Source organism: Taeniopygia guttata, chromosome 1 (genome assembly GCF_048771995.1).
Source record: "Taeniopygia guttata chromosome 1, bTaeGut7.mat, whole genome shotgun sequence".
In the NCBI taxonomy this organism is placed as follows: domain Eukaryota; kingdom Metazoa; phylum Chordata; class Aves; order Passeriformes; family Estrildidae; genus Taeniopygia; species Taeniopygia guttata.
The window spans coordinates 102812501-102833027 of record NC_133024.1 but is presented as its reverse complement, the minus strand read 5'-3'; the positions used below and the strand labels follow the sequence as shown (position 1 = coordinate 102833027).

The following is a 20527-nucleotide window of genomic DNA, read 5'->3' as shown; positions in this document are numbered from 1 at the left end:
GTCAGAAAAGACACAGAGATGTGCATTCCATAAAGACAGTCAGCAGTGTGAGGGACACTGAAATTTTTGCTCAAGGCATTTAATATACACATTAAAAATGGATGTAATTCCATTGTCCTGAGAACACCTTTCTGACACTGAGCTGGATAAGGAAGTTCTTTTTTATGTCAAGAAGTAGCTTACACTACTGTACCAGCTAGTGCCTTTTGCATTATTAACTGTTTCTGCAAATGATTGTAAGTTCACCCAGCTCATCTTCTTAACAATTTCTTAACAAATCACATTTTAAAATAAGGAAAGCCTAAAACAAGATTGCGAAGAAGCCAGTAAACAACATCCAGATATGTCACTGATACAATTATTTTGAGAACAAATTTATATGAAACAGCTAAGTAAAATTTTGAGTGCAACTAGACTTGAAGTCTGATGACAAAGTCTAAGCTGTAAAATCTATGGCGACAACAGACAGATAACCACCACAAGCCACTGCAGACACTGAAGTTATTCAGGAGAACTGGAAACATCTTGCAACTGCTGCTGTAGGGCCCACACAAAGGCTACAGCTGCTTTGTACACGTATGTAAAAAGATGTATAAAGTGAACTCGTCTTTGTAGACCAGTATTCTATGATAACCTCTCTTCACTTTTATTTCTTGGTCATGAGTCTCCTGGAGGAACAAAATTAAAGATTTTTGAGAGTTTAACTGTTATCTTTTAGCCACAGAAGCCACTGCAGCATCTTTTCTTCAGAAGGTGTAAAAAATATTTACTTACTCAAATCAAAAGAAAAAATGCTAACTAAAGCTGATTTTAAACTGTTGAGAGTTCCATGAAACTGATTCTGACCAGGTTATCAGAGGAAACATTTGCTTCAGATCCAGCTGGCTACTGGTAAATCAAAGGGGAAGCTAACGGGGTGGAACTCCAGCCTCATCCAGTGCTGGTGCCATCCACATCCAGACCCAGGGACTGATGCCTTCACTTTTCCCCAGATTAGCAGCTGTTATCTGGATACTGAGGCGTATCTACTGCTTTCCCAAAGGACTACTAGCAAGGGAAATAGTCATACACAGAATGACACAGCACTGTAAAATATTTTCAAAATGAAGGAGTAAGTAATATTTTTTTCTGTGCATAGATTACATTAAAAGCCTATGCAACATTTTTCAAAAATAATACAAGAATCCCTGTTGAAAGCTACAGTGTAAATACTATTCTTTTGCATTAAGCTAGCTATGCACAAACAGAAAAAATTATTATGAAATGTGAATTTAACCACTTTGCTAGCACCAAATGTTCACAATGTTAACTTCCAGGACACTTACATCTTAGCAAGTACAGAGAAATCATAGATTTATTTTCAAAGATAATGGAGAGGGATGGAGGGAGTTTGTGTAAAAATTTATTCTGTCGGTATTTCTATTGACTTTCAACTAGAAGATTCTATGCAGCTTTTCATACATTATAAGAAGGTGTCAGTTAATAAAACAGAAGAAAAAGCTTTAAGAAGCATATTTTATTATTGTGAACACTGCAGGAGAACACTGTAATCTGATATCCTGGCAGGAACAACTTCATAACAATGCACTGCCATATCTAGCATCCCATCCCTGGCACCATCCAAGGCCAGGCTGGATGGGCACCTGAGCAATCTCAGGTCTGATTGAGCAGGTGGCATCCCTGCCCATGCTGGGGGCTTGAAATGAGGTGATCTTTAGCGTCCCTTCCAACCCAAGCTGCTCTGTGATAATGTCTAATGCATGCTCCAGTGCCTCAGGATTTCAGAACAGGCAGTTCTGTAATCTACAGACACCGACTGAACAATTGCACACAAATGTTTCAATGCAGGGGCCTAAACTGACCAGTAAGGTCTTGGACAGTATCAAAATAAAATAAAAAAAATTTTGCTCTCCACATTTAATGCATATACAATATTGTGGAACTTGCTCTCAGAAGTCAGGTATCCAACACTAACAAATTATGCACCGATGACCTTTGGAGATACTAAAGGTACAGTCACAATCATGCATTTAAAAAAACCCTGCTTTTCACAATAATGGGTGAATGTACAAAATTAAATGAGGCTTGCAATATAATCAGCGTGGTTGGCTGCTTTAATACATTCCATTTCAATTTAAAATCACCACAAGCCAAGAGTGACGAATTTAATTTGATCAGTTGTTCACGAAAAACACTGAAAAGAGATGTAAGCACACCTATCAACAGCTGGTAACATGACCTGCTTTCAAAAGCCATTAATCAGTTTTTACAGAACCAGAAACTCTTAAAATATTCAAAATCAGTTAAAGCCACATACTGTTAGGAGAGTGGAAAGGAATTCTCAGTGTAAGAGCATCTTATACATCAAGTTATTGCTTAAGCTCACAAAAGCCAGAAAATATTCAAATAGAAAGGCCAAATCTCTAATAAAAAGGTTCACTAACAGCAATAGTCCGTTGTAACTCCACTTCAAAGATTTGATTGCTCTTTATGACGTTTTTTAACTGTATTTCTTTCATATTTAACTTGCTAATATTAAATATGCATATTTGGCTGCAATAGAATAAGTCCACAGATTACTAGTAACTTTGTATAAATCCTGTCATACACAAAGAATACACACTTTCAAAAGCGGAAGAAGCTCCCATGTAATTAGAAATACACAGATTCATTATTTCCCACTCAAAAAATACTAAGAACAATGTTTGTCTTATTTATCACATCTCTCATGCTTGCAGTGCTCTAACTTTGTGAATCTTGGTCCTGGAGGCCCCACAGATCTCTCTGGCTGAGAAAACTTTTCTGGAAGCCACTGAAATCAGTTCTGATTAATGAGACTGAAACTAACTTACAAATGGAACATCACTGTACCAGACTGATCCATTGAGTCATTTATTAGCATCTGCATGAGAGGAAATTTTTAAAAGAGTTTCAAATCCAGCAGAATTATCCAAAACACAGCTTTGACTGTAACAGGAGATGACTGGTAGATAAGCCTTTTCTGGAGAATGATGATCTTGTGTATCAGCACATCAGTGCTGTTGGAAGACTTGGAATTCAATTGCCATTTTCTTACTCAAATCATTACCATCACCGATTTGAGGAAATGACTTTCCTATAACATCAGGCATAAGGACAACATACACAAAAGTAAAACAAGACACCTGAAAGGAAATTGCTCTGTCAAAAACAGTCACTGAAACAGCAGAGATGACAACAGACTAAAGTATCTGTTGCTGGCACAGAAGATCAGCTATAAACAAAAGAAAAACACCATTTATGATCTAGTTTTGGATGAAGCACGTGACCAAAATTAAACACTGCTGCTTTACTTTACTTATGACAAAACCCCACAACCTTGGTAGAAGAACAACCCCCACATAAGACATTTAATCCAAAAAGGCTTGAAATATCAACAGAAAAATACATATTTAATAAACAACATGCCAACTTATTAATGACTTTTGGTTCAAGTATTTGGTAACAGCTAGCTTTTTCCCAATTTAAGCTGTAGACTGTTAGCTACATACCAATGTCATAACAGCTCGGTTTTTTGATCATGAGCTTTTGTTACATTCTCAAAGGTATGAGATATAACTCACCATCAGTTTTCACCTTCATCTACCTTCCACACAGTATTTTGCAGATTAGGAGGCAAAGCAGATCCCCAAAACACCAGAAAAAAAAGATGAAAGTGTATCTCCTTTCTATCTAAAAGGGAACCTGAAACACCTCCCATTTAATGAAATGCTGCTCACCCTTAAGTAAATGCTTATCAGACTGTAAGGAGCAAACAAATGTATGATTCTTGGTGATATACATAATTCCAGAAAAAAAATCCCACAGATCACAGCTGCTTGGATACATTTCTGGGATGGCTGCCCAACACAGGATTTTTTTCTGACTTTGTGCAGAGGAATCTCATCATTCTCTAGAAGAACATAATCAAATTATGCAGTAGTTGCTTGCAGGGGACACCCTTATCTATAGATACATCTAGAGCTAAACAGCATCTATCTGTGTATTAAAATGGAAGAAATTGCCATCATACTGTTCCTTCTGAATACACCTATGTGCTTTATAGAAATTAAGAAAAATAAATTTCCCTTCCTTCTTAAACTTTAAATTTTCCTCTCTCTTTTTTTTTTTTTTTACCTCCTGTCAGACTAGTCATGCTGAGCATTACAGAGTCAAACTTCCTCAGAAAACAGCTCACTTAGGGAGTCATTGCTGCTAAGGTCGCCTGATGTTCAGCAGCACTACATTCTGGGACCAGGAACATCCAAACCCCTGATGGTTACAGATGCTGGTTTACAAACTCTGTAAGCTACCAGGGCAAGGGATGGGCAAGAACCATCCCAGCACATGCTGAATGAGGAACATCTTTCCTCTGTCACACAACAGAGAGTGACCAGAGTTATTAAATACTGTCTCTTGCCATGGTGCTGCACACCAAGTGCAGGGGAACGCTTCCAGCTATGGTCATGTAAGCAGGTATGAGATAAACCAGGGAAAGTTAAACCACTTCTGGCAAACTTAATTTATTGGTCCCTAATTTAATTAGACTTTATCAAAGATGAAGGAGAAATAATTAATCATTCACATGGAAAGGCACTAAATAACTCAAGTTCCACTGCTGGTGAAGCTTATACCCTCTTCAGGAAAGCAACTTGGGCTGACTTCTGAAAAGCAATCTTTTCACAAAGTGAAGGAGACAAACCCTGCCACCTTTACCTTGCAATGCCGGGGGGAAAAGCAGTGGAGAAAATGAAGAATCATCACGGTTTAGCACTTGGGAACATCACCCCTGCTCTAACCTAGTGTACAGTAACTTCAAGAAGTGCCTTACTATGCTATAACACATTGGCCAATGTAAAAAGAAAATGAACACAAAACATTTTAATTTTTTTAAAATTATTTTTCCTGTTTCTCCCTGTGCGCTCGTCCCAAATCCTCCCAGTTCTTCACAAGACACTAAAGTGAATGAAATACATACCTGCAGCTACTCTGATACAGTGATCAAAATTCTTTATTTTCAAAGACCCCCACCCACATGATCTACTAGAGTCTGTATCCTCTATCCTGCCCTTCAAGAGCACATGAGATGAGCCATTCTGAAACAGTGAGATCACAGGCTCAGCTGCCACTAATATATCAAGGGCACAACTATATCCTCTGTCCCACTGATGCAACCAGCTCCACTACCAGGATACCAATACATTTGTTTTCTTCCCCCTCCATCCCTTCACCCAGAGGGGTCTGCTGATCATCTCCTGCTTGTGAAGTCAGCAGTCCTGAACAGGGAATACAGGAGACATGCATTCAGCAGAACAATGGATGTGAAACAAGGAAGCAGGTTACTTGGGTACCACAACATTAAGTACTTTCTGACAAAGACTGCATTAGCAGATGACAGGAGACTGAACACACAGCAAACAAAATGCTTTGTAGATTTTCCCGTCCCTGATGTTGCAGCTGATCTGGAAGAGAATGTGCAGAGTCCCTCAGGCAGAGATAGCCTTTGATCTCAGTGTACTAACTTGATACACTTACAAATCTGTGAGTGCCTTTTGTCTTCTGCCCTCCCTAAAGAGGGTCTACAAGTAAAATAATGGATTATCTGAGGCTGCTCTGCTATAAGAAAATATATTTTAAAGGCCCTTCTAAAGTCAACTTGTAAATGTATATTTTCCTTTTTCATGCTTGACATTCAAGCAGAAGGAAGAAAGATTATGTGCTATGATCTGTAGAATATTAAACTCCTCCCCATGATAACTTTGTCTGGAGTTATCAAAATCCCTGTATTTACTGAATATGAAAAAGCAGAGGTTGATGGAGCTGGCTTTTAACTGCTAGAATCTTTTGTGGGTAAAAAATAGCTATTAATAGATAACAACTGTTCACCTTGAAGACTGCAAATTAATTTCCAAATGACCCAATACAAGAAGTTTCATCTTAAATTTGTCCCTTCAAAAAACAGTACCAGTGTGGAACTACAACCTCTGCTTCCCCACAAATAACCACAAAACAACAGCCTGCTCCTGTGACAGAAGCCAGAACTCCATTCTGAAAGTGATTTTTAACCGGCTGGTTTGCAGACCACAAGACAGGCTTTTCTACAGGACTGATGGAAGAAGTTTTGCCTCCTCATGATAAGATGCTTTCCCCAGAGTCTATACAATTAGCCATGCACATGTCAAAAATAGGTTATTCTAGGATGTAGAAATGGTTTATTTCAGAACACACTTTTCTGACTTTGCTTTAGCCAACAGAGGGTGTTAACTGGAGAAGCATAAAGAAAACTACTTTCATGTTACTTTTTTATTCTTTGGCGAAAAACCTCGAGGTGACTGGAGTGTTGTGCACATCAACTTTTCACATTTGGCATCTCACATGGTAATATGTTCTTGGTACAATTTTTCCAGTAATACTGCTGTGTAGATCTGAAGTAGTCACCACCCCGGACCTCCTTTATAACCAGCAAAACAAGGAGGCATTTCTCATGTGTGATCCACCAGCCTAGTACAGATGAGATCAACTGAGCCATGTCCTAGAACTTCCTAATTCTCCCCAAAACAGAAATGACCACAGCCTGATAAAATCACATACAAATACTTGAACTTTGAGATCTTAAAGCCAGTGGTGATGAAGTGCACTCCTTTGCAGAGAATATTTTCCACTGGTTATTTGGTGTGGAATGCCTGCTTTGCTTTACCTAGAACAGCAAAGCCTCATCTCACACAGTATTTACAGACTCAACTACCTACCTAACAAGGTAAGGACAGTGTACACAACAAGCTGAACACAAACCAGCAAAAGGCACTTGCAGCAAGAAGGCAACAGCACCCAGGGCTCCATCAGCCAGAGCATCACCAGTAGATGCAGGGAAGTGACCTGTCTCCTGTGTTCAGCCCTGAGAGAAACATCTGGAGTGCTGGGTCCAGCATCTTTTATTAAAGGCAATGTCTATTACCTGAAAGATAAGGGTGGCTTCTTACTGCATAAAAGGCCTGTCACTGGGGTAGTTTATATTATCTTTATAATTGGGATATATTGCTCTGCAGAGCTTTGTTTTATAATGGAATGTTTGTTTGATCTTCAGGCATTCCTTGGGCCTCTCTTGGCTAGGCACACCTGAGGACACAAAGTACCCATGTTGCTGGAAAACTTTAAATGCAAAAATTTATGTGTAAGTTCAACAGTACTTTTTTTCTTGAGTGCTGTTTGTAGCTCCCAGTTTGAAAATAACTCAATTTTTAAAATCAAAGTATATATACCAACTTGAATTATGCTAAGAACATGGTTTATCATAATAATGGCCTTCAAAAATGTGCTATTCAACAGAAATACTGGCCTACTCCAGACATTTCAAAAACATCAGCTTGCAAGTGTTGAAGAAACTTCCCAAGAAGGATGTACTCCATCTGTAAAAGTGCTGATTTCTGCAAAGAGAGATTTCCTCCCAAATCATATTTTATGTTTAGAGGACAATAAAAACCTCTTCTTTGACATACTTTTCCAGAGTCCTCACTATACACATCAAGAACAAGATGATACAAAATTATATTTTCAAGCCAACCCAAGTCTAAAATTCTTTTAGAGATGACTAATGCCAGTTTAAGACTGTGCCCATGACTGTGCAAAAGTTTTCAGTAATATATACAGAGAGATCTTATTTAACAATTCTCTAATTGAGAAACCTTCTCACAGGATAACAAGTGTAATGAAATCCAATTTAGAGAGCTCCTACTGGAAACACAGGACCTAATTGTAACCACACTGGATTCAAACAACCCATGAAAATAAAGGCTACATTTTGAAATGATCTATTTCAATGTCTAGCTGTACTGCGAATTAGTTTCATTTACTGTTGCTTGTTTAAAATCCTTCAACATACCTGATCCTCAGAGCTCTCACCTGCATTTTCCATACCAAGAATTTTGGGATTGTTCCTTGTCAAATTCACTTCACACATCCGTTCTGTTCCTTGATGTCTTTTTCTTCTTTTGCACTAATGCTCTTTTCTCACATAGTTCAAAACAAGCATTTCTCATTTCCTTTACAAAATACAATCTCTTTAACAAAAAATTCCACAAAAACCCCTGTGGCAACCTAATAAAATGTTACCTTAGTATTAAGGTTTTTTTGGGCCCTTAATCACAGTACTAACACAGTGCCATGGATTTGGATGGGACAACTGGCTATCTCTTAAGAATCAAAGACCAAATGAATAATCTACAGCCTTTCCTTCCCCATGAAAGAGTTGACTTTATAATCACTATACTACAAAAAATCCTCAACAACTCAAGTCCCCTCAAAGTGAAATGTAATTTTTGAAGCATAATGCTGAATCACAAGTATTGTTTCTACAATCAAGGGTAGAGGCACATGGACAAGTAACTGCAAGGCATCTTGACATATGAATGTGTAATGTAAAGCTTTACCATGGAGTATTAGGGATAAGGATTACCCTATACTGTAGCAATCTGTGGTTGTATCTTACCCTTCTTTCTTTTATCCTCATGAAACTTCTGCAAAGTCTGCACCTTCCCTTCACATCTATTTTTTGGTAAAGGATGCCGACCCAAGAGCAGCCAAGAGCTTTCATTGCAGTAAAGCACCAGCACCTCAATGCCTGGAAGGACACAGGTCTAAAACATGCAGCAGGTGACAATGGATGCTGATGGTAGCAGGAAACTTAAAGCTATTTCCAAAGGACCTCTGAACAGTCTTTACTTAAGTGAAAGAAGTGTGAAGTTGAGGGCTCCTGAAAACCCAGCATGCCTATCACTTCTCAGGAATCTATCTCAATGATTGTGTTTCCCCTCCAAAAAGCCATTAAGAGAACTGGAAGAAGGAAAACCAGAATGCACTAAAGGGAACTTACAGGAAAGATGAAGAGAGAATATTTACAAAAGCATATAGTGACAGGACAAGTGAAAATAGGTTCAGGGCAGGTTTAGGTTAGATATTAGGAAGAAATTCTTTGCTGTGAGGTTGTGAGGCACTGGCACACGTTGCCCAGAGAAGCTGTGGATGCCCCATCCCTGGAAATGTTCAAGGCCAGGCTGGGTTAGCCAATCTGGTCTAGTGGAAAGTTCCCTGCCCATGGCAGTGAGGCTGGGGCTAGGTGATCTTAAGGTCCCTTCCAACCCAAACAGATTCTATGCTGGAAGAGCTGAGCAAACCCAGGACTTAGACTGGGAGAGTGGTTTTTGCCAGCGCAGAGAGACGCCTGGAAATGTAGAAGCATTGAGAGCAGCAGCCAGACACATCAGAGCTGCCCCAAAACCCAGACACCACAGGCTAAAGTGGGTCCTGGAGGCTCAGGCTGAAACAAAGCATATTTGTTGCCCCTACGGGTCCGTGCAGCATTAGTAGTCACTTGCAGGACAGAGAACACATGTACCTATCAGAAGTCGTTAGTGTTAAATGCCTTAGCAGAACAAAAATTATACTTTTTGGTATTTGGTAGAAAATACTGATATGCTTATATGTTAATAGACTAAATACTAAAATAAAATGCATGTTTTGTCTAAATAGAAGCTCCTGACTGAATACTTCTCTTGTTCAAAATTTGCCAGAACAACAGAAATAAAACAATAAAACTAAAAGGAAGCAAAGTCTTCAGACTGTATTCAAAAGTTCAGAAGGGCTTTGAACTTACTTCATAGTAATTTCTGAATTTTATCAGAATTCTTGTTTTTTTTTTTGAAAAACAGAAAAAGATTTTAAATTTGTGTCCAGGTCACCTTTATGGCTGCTTCCATCATTGTGGTACCTGGTATAGAACTTAAACTGGGAAACAGCTGATAAATCTTTGGAGAACAGAAATGGAAAGTATAGAAATAGCGGTTTTAAACTTGCATCCAGACTTTCAGAAATTAAATCTTCAAATTAGAACCTCTGTTTCTTTCTCTTTTCTGTTAGACTGTGTCATGAGCAGAGCAACAAAGCTGGTGAAGGATCTGGTGTGTGATTCCTCACCAGGAGCAGCTGAGGGAGCTGGGGGTGTTTAGCCTGGAGAAAAGGAGGCTCAGGGCAGACTTCATCACTTCTCTACAACTCTCTGACAGGAGGGTGCAGCCAGCTGGGGTTGGCCTCTTCTCCCAGGTAAGCAGTGACAGCACAAGGGGAACTGGCCTCAAGTTACACCATGGGAGGTTCAGGTTGAATGTCAGGAAAAAAGTCTTCCCTGAATGAGTGGTTAAACACTGGAATGGGATGCCCAAGGACGTGGTGGAGCCACCATCCCCAAGAGTGCTTAAAAAACATATGGCACTTGATTCCAAACATGAAGCTACACTTTAGATCTCCTAAATTAAGTAATACTCAAAATAACTGAATTAGTCTCATGTTATCATGCCACTGCATTAATGATAACCAATTTCAAACCCATTAATTCCTGTACAATACAAAATCTAAAGTATGAAATATTCCACATCATGTTCCTTGTTACTATAGTTTACCATTACTCTTCAAAAACATGGCAGTTAATGCTCTAAGTATGTTAACTAATTGGTTTTCATCACTCATCACTATTTTTCATTAAGTACATTTTAAACTACAGGTTCAGCTCTATCAAAAAAAAAAGTCCCTTTAATGCTTTTTTGCCCTTCGCCATGGTTAACAGAATCTCAAATAAAATATTAATCTGACAAATGTGCTACTGTTATAGAACATATAGTGTCGCATTAGAAATATAAAACAATACAATAACTAGCTAAATATTTTAATTACAAGTCTGTAGAATTCTATTAATGTCAAATATTATTTGTTTTTATAATATAAATAAACTAGCTTAGGCTGTCACTCCTTTCTTTTTATTCATTTTTTGTTTTGTCTTACTGCATGACTCTCTCACAAAGTGAAAAATGTCTATTTAAAGATAAAATGGAAATACTACAGTACATAACGTTTTCATGTCAAAACAATTACATTATTATATTCTGAGTTAAATAATATAAGATAGGAAAACATTTTGATATGCATTTAACAGTTGTAATCCTTACAGGATTAAACCAATTTCTTCCAAACCTATTTCTGCCAGATAAAACCAAAGAGCTCCCTAACCTGACCAGCTGCCCCTTGCACCCATCTCCGTCCCCTCCCAGAACAGGGACAAGCCAGGACAAGAACATCCTTCTGTAATTTTTTTTTTTTTAAAGGCTGAACCACGTTTTGGCTGTCACAGATGACTAATCTGTTCTCAAAAGACAATCACATTAGACTGAAACATGAAATTCGATAGTTGGATTGTCAGAATGAGATCAACATCAAAATAACCACAACGAGTGTGGCTTTGCTTACAGAGGGACTTGAAAACTGCAAGTGGAGGCTCTGCCCACAAGACAGAGAGGTATTTCTTTTCTGGATATGTACTCCAAACACTCTCTCGTGCATTCCATATTTTCCAGACAGCTACACCCGTGGCTTCAAGTGTTCAACTGCCCCTGCTCTTCCAGAAATACATAAATTGGGATCGGTTGATACCACCACAATTTTCTAATGTAGAGATGGCAAAAATGTAATACTCCTTTATGGAAGGCAGTATTTTTTTTTATTTAAATAAACCAAATTTAAGCTGCATTTAGATACTTCTTTGTCTTGTGCTGCATTTTTATACATATATCATGCACCACTTTTGTGTCCCCTATGGAATAAAACAAAAATTTTCCATTATGCTATTCTCTACATGGCTTCCTAGTCCCTAATAAAAAAAAAATATTATCTCCATCCATTTCTTAGAGAAGAGAGCATAACTATATTTTCATAATGTATTTGATAGAAATCCTTTGTTTGTTGAGGATATAGAAAGATATTTCAAAAGAAATGTCTCCTGTGCAGTTATTATGCTTCAGTGAGTATAATAATTAACATAATTTTATTTGCAGCAATAATTTAAATCTTGGAGATTAAATAAGGCTCCTGTTTTCACAAATAATGACTCTACATGTTTCTTTTAACTGTCCATATAATTTAAACAGGTTTGGAGACAATTTCTCTTTAGGACTCGCATACTTAGGAGATGTGAGTTGAGGTAATTACATTTAACATAAGAAGATGACATATTCACATCAAATGCAAACCCAGGCCAAGTTTGGGAGCTAAGAATAGCTTTTGGCAAGTATTCAATAAAACAGTTGCCTTATGTAACAAGCAGAGAAAAATTACACTCTGATACATGTGCAACACAGTATTAAGTCTTGGGGTGTTCCAAGGAAATTTTAGTATTTCAGTGCCCCCCTTTCTTCATGTTTCTTTTTCACCCCTTCCCTTCTGACATAGCTTACAATTTTCTTCCTTTTTGTGAGTATTACAACTAGTGATTGCTTTTTAAAAATTATCCCTTTCATATTAATTCTGCTTTCTGTCACTGAAACTGTACTTCTTGGTGATTTTAATACTGTGACATAATAAATAAATGCTTGCTGTCATAATGCATGTGAGAAAAAGCCTTGTATCTCTAATGCCATTTTGATACATCACAGGGTTAGAAAACAAAAAAAGACCACCAAATCTAACACTTGACAGTACTCTTTTTATTCAAACTACTAAAGGTATCACATGATTTATTCAACATATAGAAAATATAGTAACTACAGTTACTATATTTTACAGTAACTATAGTTCTTTTACTAAAACACCAAGACAAAAGAACCATTGATTGTCCTGAATATTAACTTTACTCTTCTATAACATGCAGTAAACTATTTTTGATTTCAAACTGCATGATTAGACAAATTTATAATCAAGAATGTGCAATAGTTAGTAATAATACAACATATAGACATAAGTGCATATCAATACAGGAAAACAATTTTTTTCAAAACCAGTTTTATGCAATAAAGAAATCTTTGGACATGAGAAATCAACTGCATTCCCTTTATCTTTTGTGGAGTCAAGCTTTCACTCCATATATTCATAGCCACAAACAAACTTTCCCAAGTATCTTTCCACCTGACACCAAACATCTGAAGCAGACACCCTCAACCAGAACACAAAGTCACAAAGGTGTTCACTCAAACCATGCAACCTCCTGGCTGTTCAGCTACAGTCTTTACATTTAAAGACAGGAGGTATCAACAGCAAAAATGAAGAAGCTCTACATTTGCAGGCAGCACAGTTGACTTCTCCAACCTCATATCAAGGCAAGTCATAATTAAAGACAAGAAGCCCTTCCACAGCCCTGCCAAACTGTACTGCCCATGTGAAAGTGGAAAAAAGAGTGCTGGTGTGAAGTACAGCACTGCACACCATCTTCAGTAGGTCACTGGTCTTTTAAATAATCTCTAGTGAACAAATAAGATTTCAGAAAGTTTTTAGTAGATAATTACACTTCCTGATTTTGTAATTAGTGGAACTACATGTAATTACATAATAATTATGACGGTAATTACGTAATTAAGATGTATAATTATGTAGTAAAAAACATTATGGAAATAAAAGCCATCAACTGTATAAGCACAATACATTTTTAAAAATAAATTCTGTATCATCTGTTTAAAGCTACCATTTTCCTCAAAATATCAAAGTGATTATAAGCCATCACTGGCAAGTTCTAAAATACATTTCTTATGAGACTTAAAAATCATACCGATAATTGTATCTTTTAAAAAAATCTCGTTAAGCCTTAGCTTTACATTATCTTTCTCATGTCTAGGCAGACATATACTGAACGCACTCTACAGAGGTAAATTGTTTACATTTATATTTCCAATTTATACTAAAATAATGTTTTAGAAGTAGCACTGATGTCAGAATCCTGATATCTAAAACATGTGAATTTATAACTTTTTTTAGCACCATCAGATCCATAAAACTTTTGAGTCTTCTAAAAGGAGAAACATGCCAGTCTTGCACTTTTCTCTACAGAAAAGAGCAAACTACTGTGAGAAAAAACACTGTCATTTCTGACTTGCAGTGAACAACCACAGAACTGACTCCCATCAAAACAAAACAAAACAAAAAACAACAACAAAAAACCAAAAACAAACAAACAAACAAAAAACACACAAAAAAACCCACCCAAAAAAATACCACCGAACCAAAATAAAACCAACAAGCCCCAAACTTTACTAAGGAGATGAAACCAGAAAGACAGAGGTCTCTGTAATAAAAATGTCAGTGTTTAAGAGAGAAAAGAAACTGAAGAAAAAGCTATTTTAGAAATATTTTCTGTTTAGAAAAACTCACAAGAGAACTGATAAAGGAGGAGGCAGATGACACCAGAGAGATGACACCACTGGTTAGTGATGACAAGCTGACCTGTACCTATTCATACTTCAGTAGGAAAAAAATCCTGAAGTGCAAATGAGAAGACATTTATGTTCACTGTTTTCCACAAAAAAACCCCATGGTCAAATAACCATTCCAATTTATGTGGAGTCAGAAATTAGCTAAGGCACTACTTCATCCCATCTGCAATGTGCAAAGGAAAAAAGTCTTCATTAATCAAAACATCAAAACCCTTTTTTAGTATCTGAACCACAGTAAATGCACTCCCCTCATGCCAAAGATTTTCCACACTGTAGATATAACTGTTTTAACACATTATTTCTATTTCCTTCACAAGTAGAGAAAACAACTCCAAAAGAGGTGTACCAACTCATTATATTTTATGCCCAGAGAAAGGGTTATAGAAATGTACAGTGTTAATGGGGTTTATTTCGATTTTGCAGGTTTAACAAAATGACAACATAAACAGAATGGAGAAAACATTACACTTAAGATTGTAAAAATGATCGTAAAAACCAATAAGAAAGGCATGATCATTAGGGGAGGATAACCTAAGATAGATAATCTAACTGGCCATATGTTACATCAAAAGGCACAAAAACCCTATTGCAAATAATTTTTGGTAGGTTTTGCTTTCCAAAAAAGTCAGATTTAAAAACACTCAATAAATAAATAAAACAAATAAAGAAAAAAATTTTTGCAAGTCTTTCTCTTCAAAACAACACATTAAGGAAAAATGAACAAGTGCTTTTGAAGAAAGACTCAGATTAAATTCTTGAAAATTATTATTTTACAGTCTCTTCAAAACAACATGATTGGAAGACAAAGTACTTGACAGCAAATGTGCAGAGGAGCTTTTATTTGCTGGGATGTGGAGATTACTACAGTGAACTGAAGCCTTAGTGATGGTGCCTGGAGATGTGATGCCATCAGAAATGTTTTGTTTATTGAACTGCTCCTTCTGAAAAGAGACAGGCCAGGTTTCAGCTGCTGCCATCTTACAAATAAATGCACACACACAGAGATACACATAGGTAATTGATACAATCTCTCCTTATGGTCCACTGGAATGTACATGTAGAAAACTGTATCCCTTTCTTAACTATTGCAACAAGCACTTTGCTGTAGTCTCCTGTCTGTATACTGAGAAAAATGTGGCAAATTGTTCTGATTTACAAAAAGTATTCCATTAAAAAAAAATCACTTCAATCTGCTACTTGACACACCAAGTTATGAACACACTGAGGAAAAGCTCTCACCACTGAACTGACAGGATTCACACAAATATTCAGAACTGATTTTTTTTTTTTTTTTTTTTTTTACATCTAGGTCTAACAGCCCAGAAGAGTCTCTTTTTTCCCAATATAATTTTTCAGTTTATTCATCCATAAAGTAAACTAGGGATTTTTGATGTTTGCATGGAAGGGTGGAGTGAGGTGCACACAAGAAGCTGTAATAAAAGCATGAAAACATCCTTTGAATATGCATTTGGTTTTACAAAACCACAGCCTGTAAGTATATGATCAAAACAATTACATTCTATTTCCACAAAGTGGCATATACTTCAAAGATGTAGGTCTCCCTACCATACAGGAATATTTAACTGCTTTTCCCAAAGTTATCTTCCTCCCATCCTCATTTTTTTCTGGTTATCCATTAAGAGAATATGCTGAGACTTTTCAGAATCAAACCTCCATGGGTTGTTAAATATATTCTGCAAAGTACTTTCTGTCTCTGAAATACTTAAAAGTCTTGCAAACAACATTTGTGACCTTCCCTCCCAGAGAAATGTGACAGTCAAAGGGCAGTACCTTCCAGCCCCTTTCTACAGTATGGAACAGACAAAAATCCTATGACCAGGATCCTATTTCTACAAAAAGATTTCTACAGCACCAGAAACAGGCTCAGTGATACTAATGCATTCTGAATAAGTAGATTGCAGCATCCTTATCTTCTGTTTGATGTCAGATTATGTCAGGGAAACTGCACTGGAGACATCTGTGCAAGGCACAGCAGTAGTAGTGACTTTATGGGGCCTCCATTTCTCTTTCAGAGGTGTTCATTTTACTGTAGTAGAAGCAAAATGAAAATAGTAATATCTTTGAATATTTAACAATACCAATGTTTGAATGGAATAATGAGATAAAGATTACTACACTCTATTTTGATCTCCTGATGACATAGCCATAAAAATACATTGGTGTCCATTCCAAAGTCAAGGCAAAGTGAGCATACTCCTGTATTTGAACCTCAAATGTTCAAAATCACTGATAGCTGGCCTATCCTTTTGCATCTATAGAGAATGCTACTGCTTTGCTACTCCACCTCTTTTTACTGCTCTGCTTGCTTACCTAAGTAGCAATGTCTGATTAAACCCACAGCCCAGCTTCAAAACCTATCAGAAAGTGCTGAAAACATGCTGAGTATGTTGCTACTCGCAATACAGCATTTATTCCCTTTTCAGAATAAAAAAAACTGAGAACAAGCAGCCCTTCTAGTATTACAGGTATCTTAAATTAGGGGTTTGGGCATTAAAAATAAAACCGGTTTTTAAACTAATAGTAACTGTGCAACACTTCCTAATTTAGAAAGACAGTCCAGAATTTTCAGAATTTCACTTTTTGTAGTATGACAACTAAGAACCTTGCACTGTATCACAATGTTAACCTATTAAATTGTATCATCATAACAGACCTTAAACTTCCAGATGAAAGGAAACGTTGGTTTGGAGGAGAAACGCTAGTATTAATAATAGGACAAAAGACCTATAACTATATAATCCAAATATTCCTGAGTGGTATAATTGACAGCTAACTTTACCAGTCACTGAAACAAGAAAACATCACATAGACCAGTCAGCTTATTCTTGATTCTTACAGAAAAAAGAAGGAACAATATATATCTAATGATTACAGTAGATCCCAAATAAAACACAAGTGAACAATGCTGTAATCACCACACTGGTATAAATAAGCAGAAGAAGAGTCTGTAAAACATATTAATTAATCCTTTTGCTGTATTTCTCTGTGGTAGGCCCAACCTACTGGAGGTCTTAAAAAAAAAAAAAAACTTACAAAAAAACCAACCAACCAAAAAAAAAACCAAAAACAAACAACAAAACACATAGAGAAGTGGAAAACTCTCCTGCTGTTCCTCCACAAAACAGGTTAGCAGCTGAAAGAGACTTAGAATACAGCATTGCATGTTTTAAATACGTAAAACTCTCTAAGAGAACAGTCTATCATCCATCGTGCACAGAATAAGCTTCAGAAAGCAAAATTCACCTCAGATACCAAGACCAGCTCTCTACAGTAAGTACAGTGAAAACACTGAACACCACAAGAAACTGTGGGTACAACTTGCCAAGCTGTAGAACCTGCATTGCCAGAGGATTTTTAAATTTAGTCCATCTGTAAAAAGTAGGCTTTGGTATTGATCCTCTAGCAGGGAAAGGAAGCAGCTTGGGTATTTTTTTGAACTCCCACTGATTTCACAATTATTATTTTAGATTTCATTTCAACAAACAGTATGGGTCTTCAGTACAAATAGCTGAACAAACAAAACCTGCTCTGTAATTAAGATTCTGTATTTTGAAGAGGCAAGAACAGAAAATGCAAGTGAACTAGTAGCGAAATCTCAAGGTTCTGAATGAGATAAGACATGAATTCCTTCAAACTACAGTGGAAAACAGATTTACATCTTCAATCTCTTGCCATCAAAACTTCTTTCTTTTTAAAGAAGAACACTCCAAGATAAAAAACAACTAAAACTGCTAACAGGAATAAACAGAATCTATAAAAAAGAAGAACTGGTGTTTAAAAATTCAGGAAAAATGGCAATAAGAGGTAGAAACAACAAAGTCCATACAATTTGGGCTTCAAGAAACAATGACCAAAACAAAGCAAAAAATCTCCCCAAACCAAAATCAAAACAAGACTCAAGCAGTGGTTTAGTCATATAAAAATAGGAGACTGAAAATACCAAAGACATATAAAACCTACATTTACATTTTGCCACCATTTTTGATAAAGGCACTGATCACAGGTCAAGGACAAAATGGCTTGTGAATGATGGAAACAAAATCTTTTTTGTTACAAGGGAAAATAAACACTAGCTTCATGTTATAAAGGGGAGTTCACTAGATTTCCATTTCAGATCTACCACAAAAATTGTACTTGAAAATTATTTAATCCTACACAATTTGACATGAAATGTATCACATAAGTAAAATATATTACAAGAAAACAGAGGACACCGGTATCTATAAAATAAAAAGGTGGCACAAATAGCCATGGATAATTATTGTCAAATTCTACAGATACTGTAGAAAGACATCTTCCTCCCAAAAGAAATCTGAAAAATGGGACAGAATTATACATAGGTTTACCACACCCATATAGCCAATTGCTTTGAAGAGAAACAATTGTTAAAGGAAAATTAAGAGATTTAATTAATCTGGCCTTGACTCCTGCTGCAACACCAAGACTGAAATCACTGGCTCGCTGAAGAAGATAATAGAATAATTTTCAAACAGCGATGAAAAAGAGAAAAATACACCATGCTGAAAGGTTAACTTTACAAGAGAAGAAGTCCTACTAGAATTCTTACAATTCCTTAAGAATTACTCTGAAAACTAATTTTATTGAACTTAGCGGTCAGGGTCCAAGAAACATTCTCCCATTAAAGCAGAAGGTGGTAAATTACGTGGATTCAGAAGCCACCATACTATTTTTCAGAGAGAATTTATTAACCTTGAAGTCTAATATTACAAATGAGATTAAGCAGTCAAAAATTAATGAAACCAGGAAAATTGAGTAAAAAAAGTGGCATGAGCCTGAGATATGAATAAACCCATGATTCTGAAATGACAGGAGGAAAAGAAACCCGCTCAAACCTCAGGAGGTTTTTCTATCATTACTTCAGTACAAGCTGATGATATGAACAGCTATGAAAAGGATGTAGGTGGCTCAAGAAAGCACCAGAAGATTTAATTCCAGCAAATATACAGACCCAGTGTACAAGACACTGGAGAAATACTATCTGAAATACTACATACTTTCTAGATTTTCATACTCCAAAGATTAATTCAACCTAGAAGACTGCACACAAAGGTGCTAAGAGGAAGACTCATACAGCAGAGACCAACTCTTCTTAAAAAAAGCTAAGTGTGCCTCTGCCTTAGTTGCAAAACAAAAACAGAGATGTCATTACTGCTTTCAAAAGCATAGCAGAGAACATCAGGGAAGTAAAACAAATAAACTTCTACTGAATGGCCATAAAATAGCCACAAACAAGTTAGAACATGAAAACTGTAGTCATCACAGATCGATAGGCTGAAACACACTTTGAAACTGCAGCAAAAGGAGAACCACCACTCACAGGTTTCCTAACAAAGTTCCAAAAACTTGCAGTCCTGAAAAATGCAGTGGAATGCTGCAGCAGGGAATTGGATGTGACCACCCATGAAGTGATCTCTACTGATGATTTCTAGTCTTATGCCCTTATACTGGATGAGAGATCTACACACAGCTTGGTTGCAGCCACCAGCAGCATCCACTCCATAGCATTCCTTCAGTACACTAACATGGCTACACACTGTGACCTCCTTGGATGTACAAAGCAACTGTGAAATACAAGCACCAGAGTGAGTTCACTGACTTAGAGTGATTAGGAGAGGAAATGAGTACCTCTGCAAGAAGAAACATAAGCACAACAGGCCAAAAGCAGCCTGTTTGCTTATTTGAGCAGTTTCAGCTCATTTCCATACGCAGCTTATCAAAATAACATTTAGAAAGACTGAGTTTTATTTAATCTCTTATCATCACCCAGTAACTTAACTGCAGGGTAGGGCAGGGGTGGGGATGATTTTGACAACAGAGCAGCCATCAGAACACAGACAGTCCCAACAGCAGCACCTTTTCCTCACAGGCATCTCCAGATCCACAGAGGAAACAGCCCAGTGCTCTCTCTGGACATTATGCTTCAGTGGTGGGACCCAAACATGTCTTTTTTCTGAATTCTAAGCATTAGCCCACTCTCAGAAATGTTCTTCTGTCAGCTTGAAAATCACTTAGCTGCACAAAACCCATTGATCCGTTACAGCTTAGAAATGTTTTAGTTCAGAAATGTTATTGTAACTGGCAGAAGACAAAAAAATCTTCCTAAGATCAGGTTAATCTGTATTTTATTTAAGAGAAGTTTGCAGACAATTTCCATTACTGCTTTTCTTGTGCCCTCATTTTTCTCCCTGATAAAAAGTGTCTCTTCAACACTAACAGTTGAATATAAG

At 36.9% G+C, this 20527-nt stretch overlaps 1 protein-coding gene across 4 annotated transcripts in view; it reads right to left on the bottom strand.

The window, feature by feature from the left end:
- The window catches only part of POLA1 (DNA polymerase alpha 1, catalytic subunit), a 181649-nt gene that overhangs the window by 20545 nt on the left and 140577 nt on the right, over positions 1 to 20527 (bottom strand). The window lies entirely within an intron of this gene.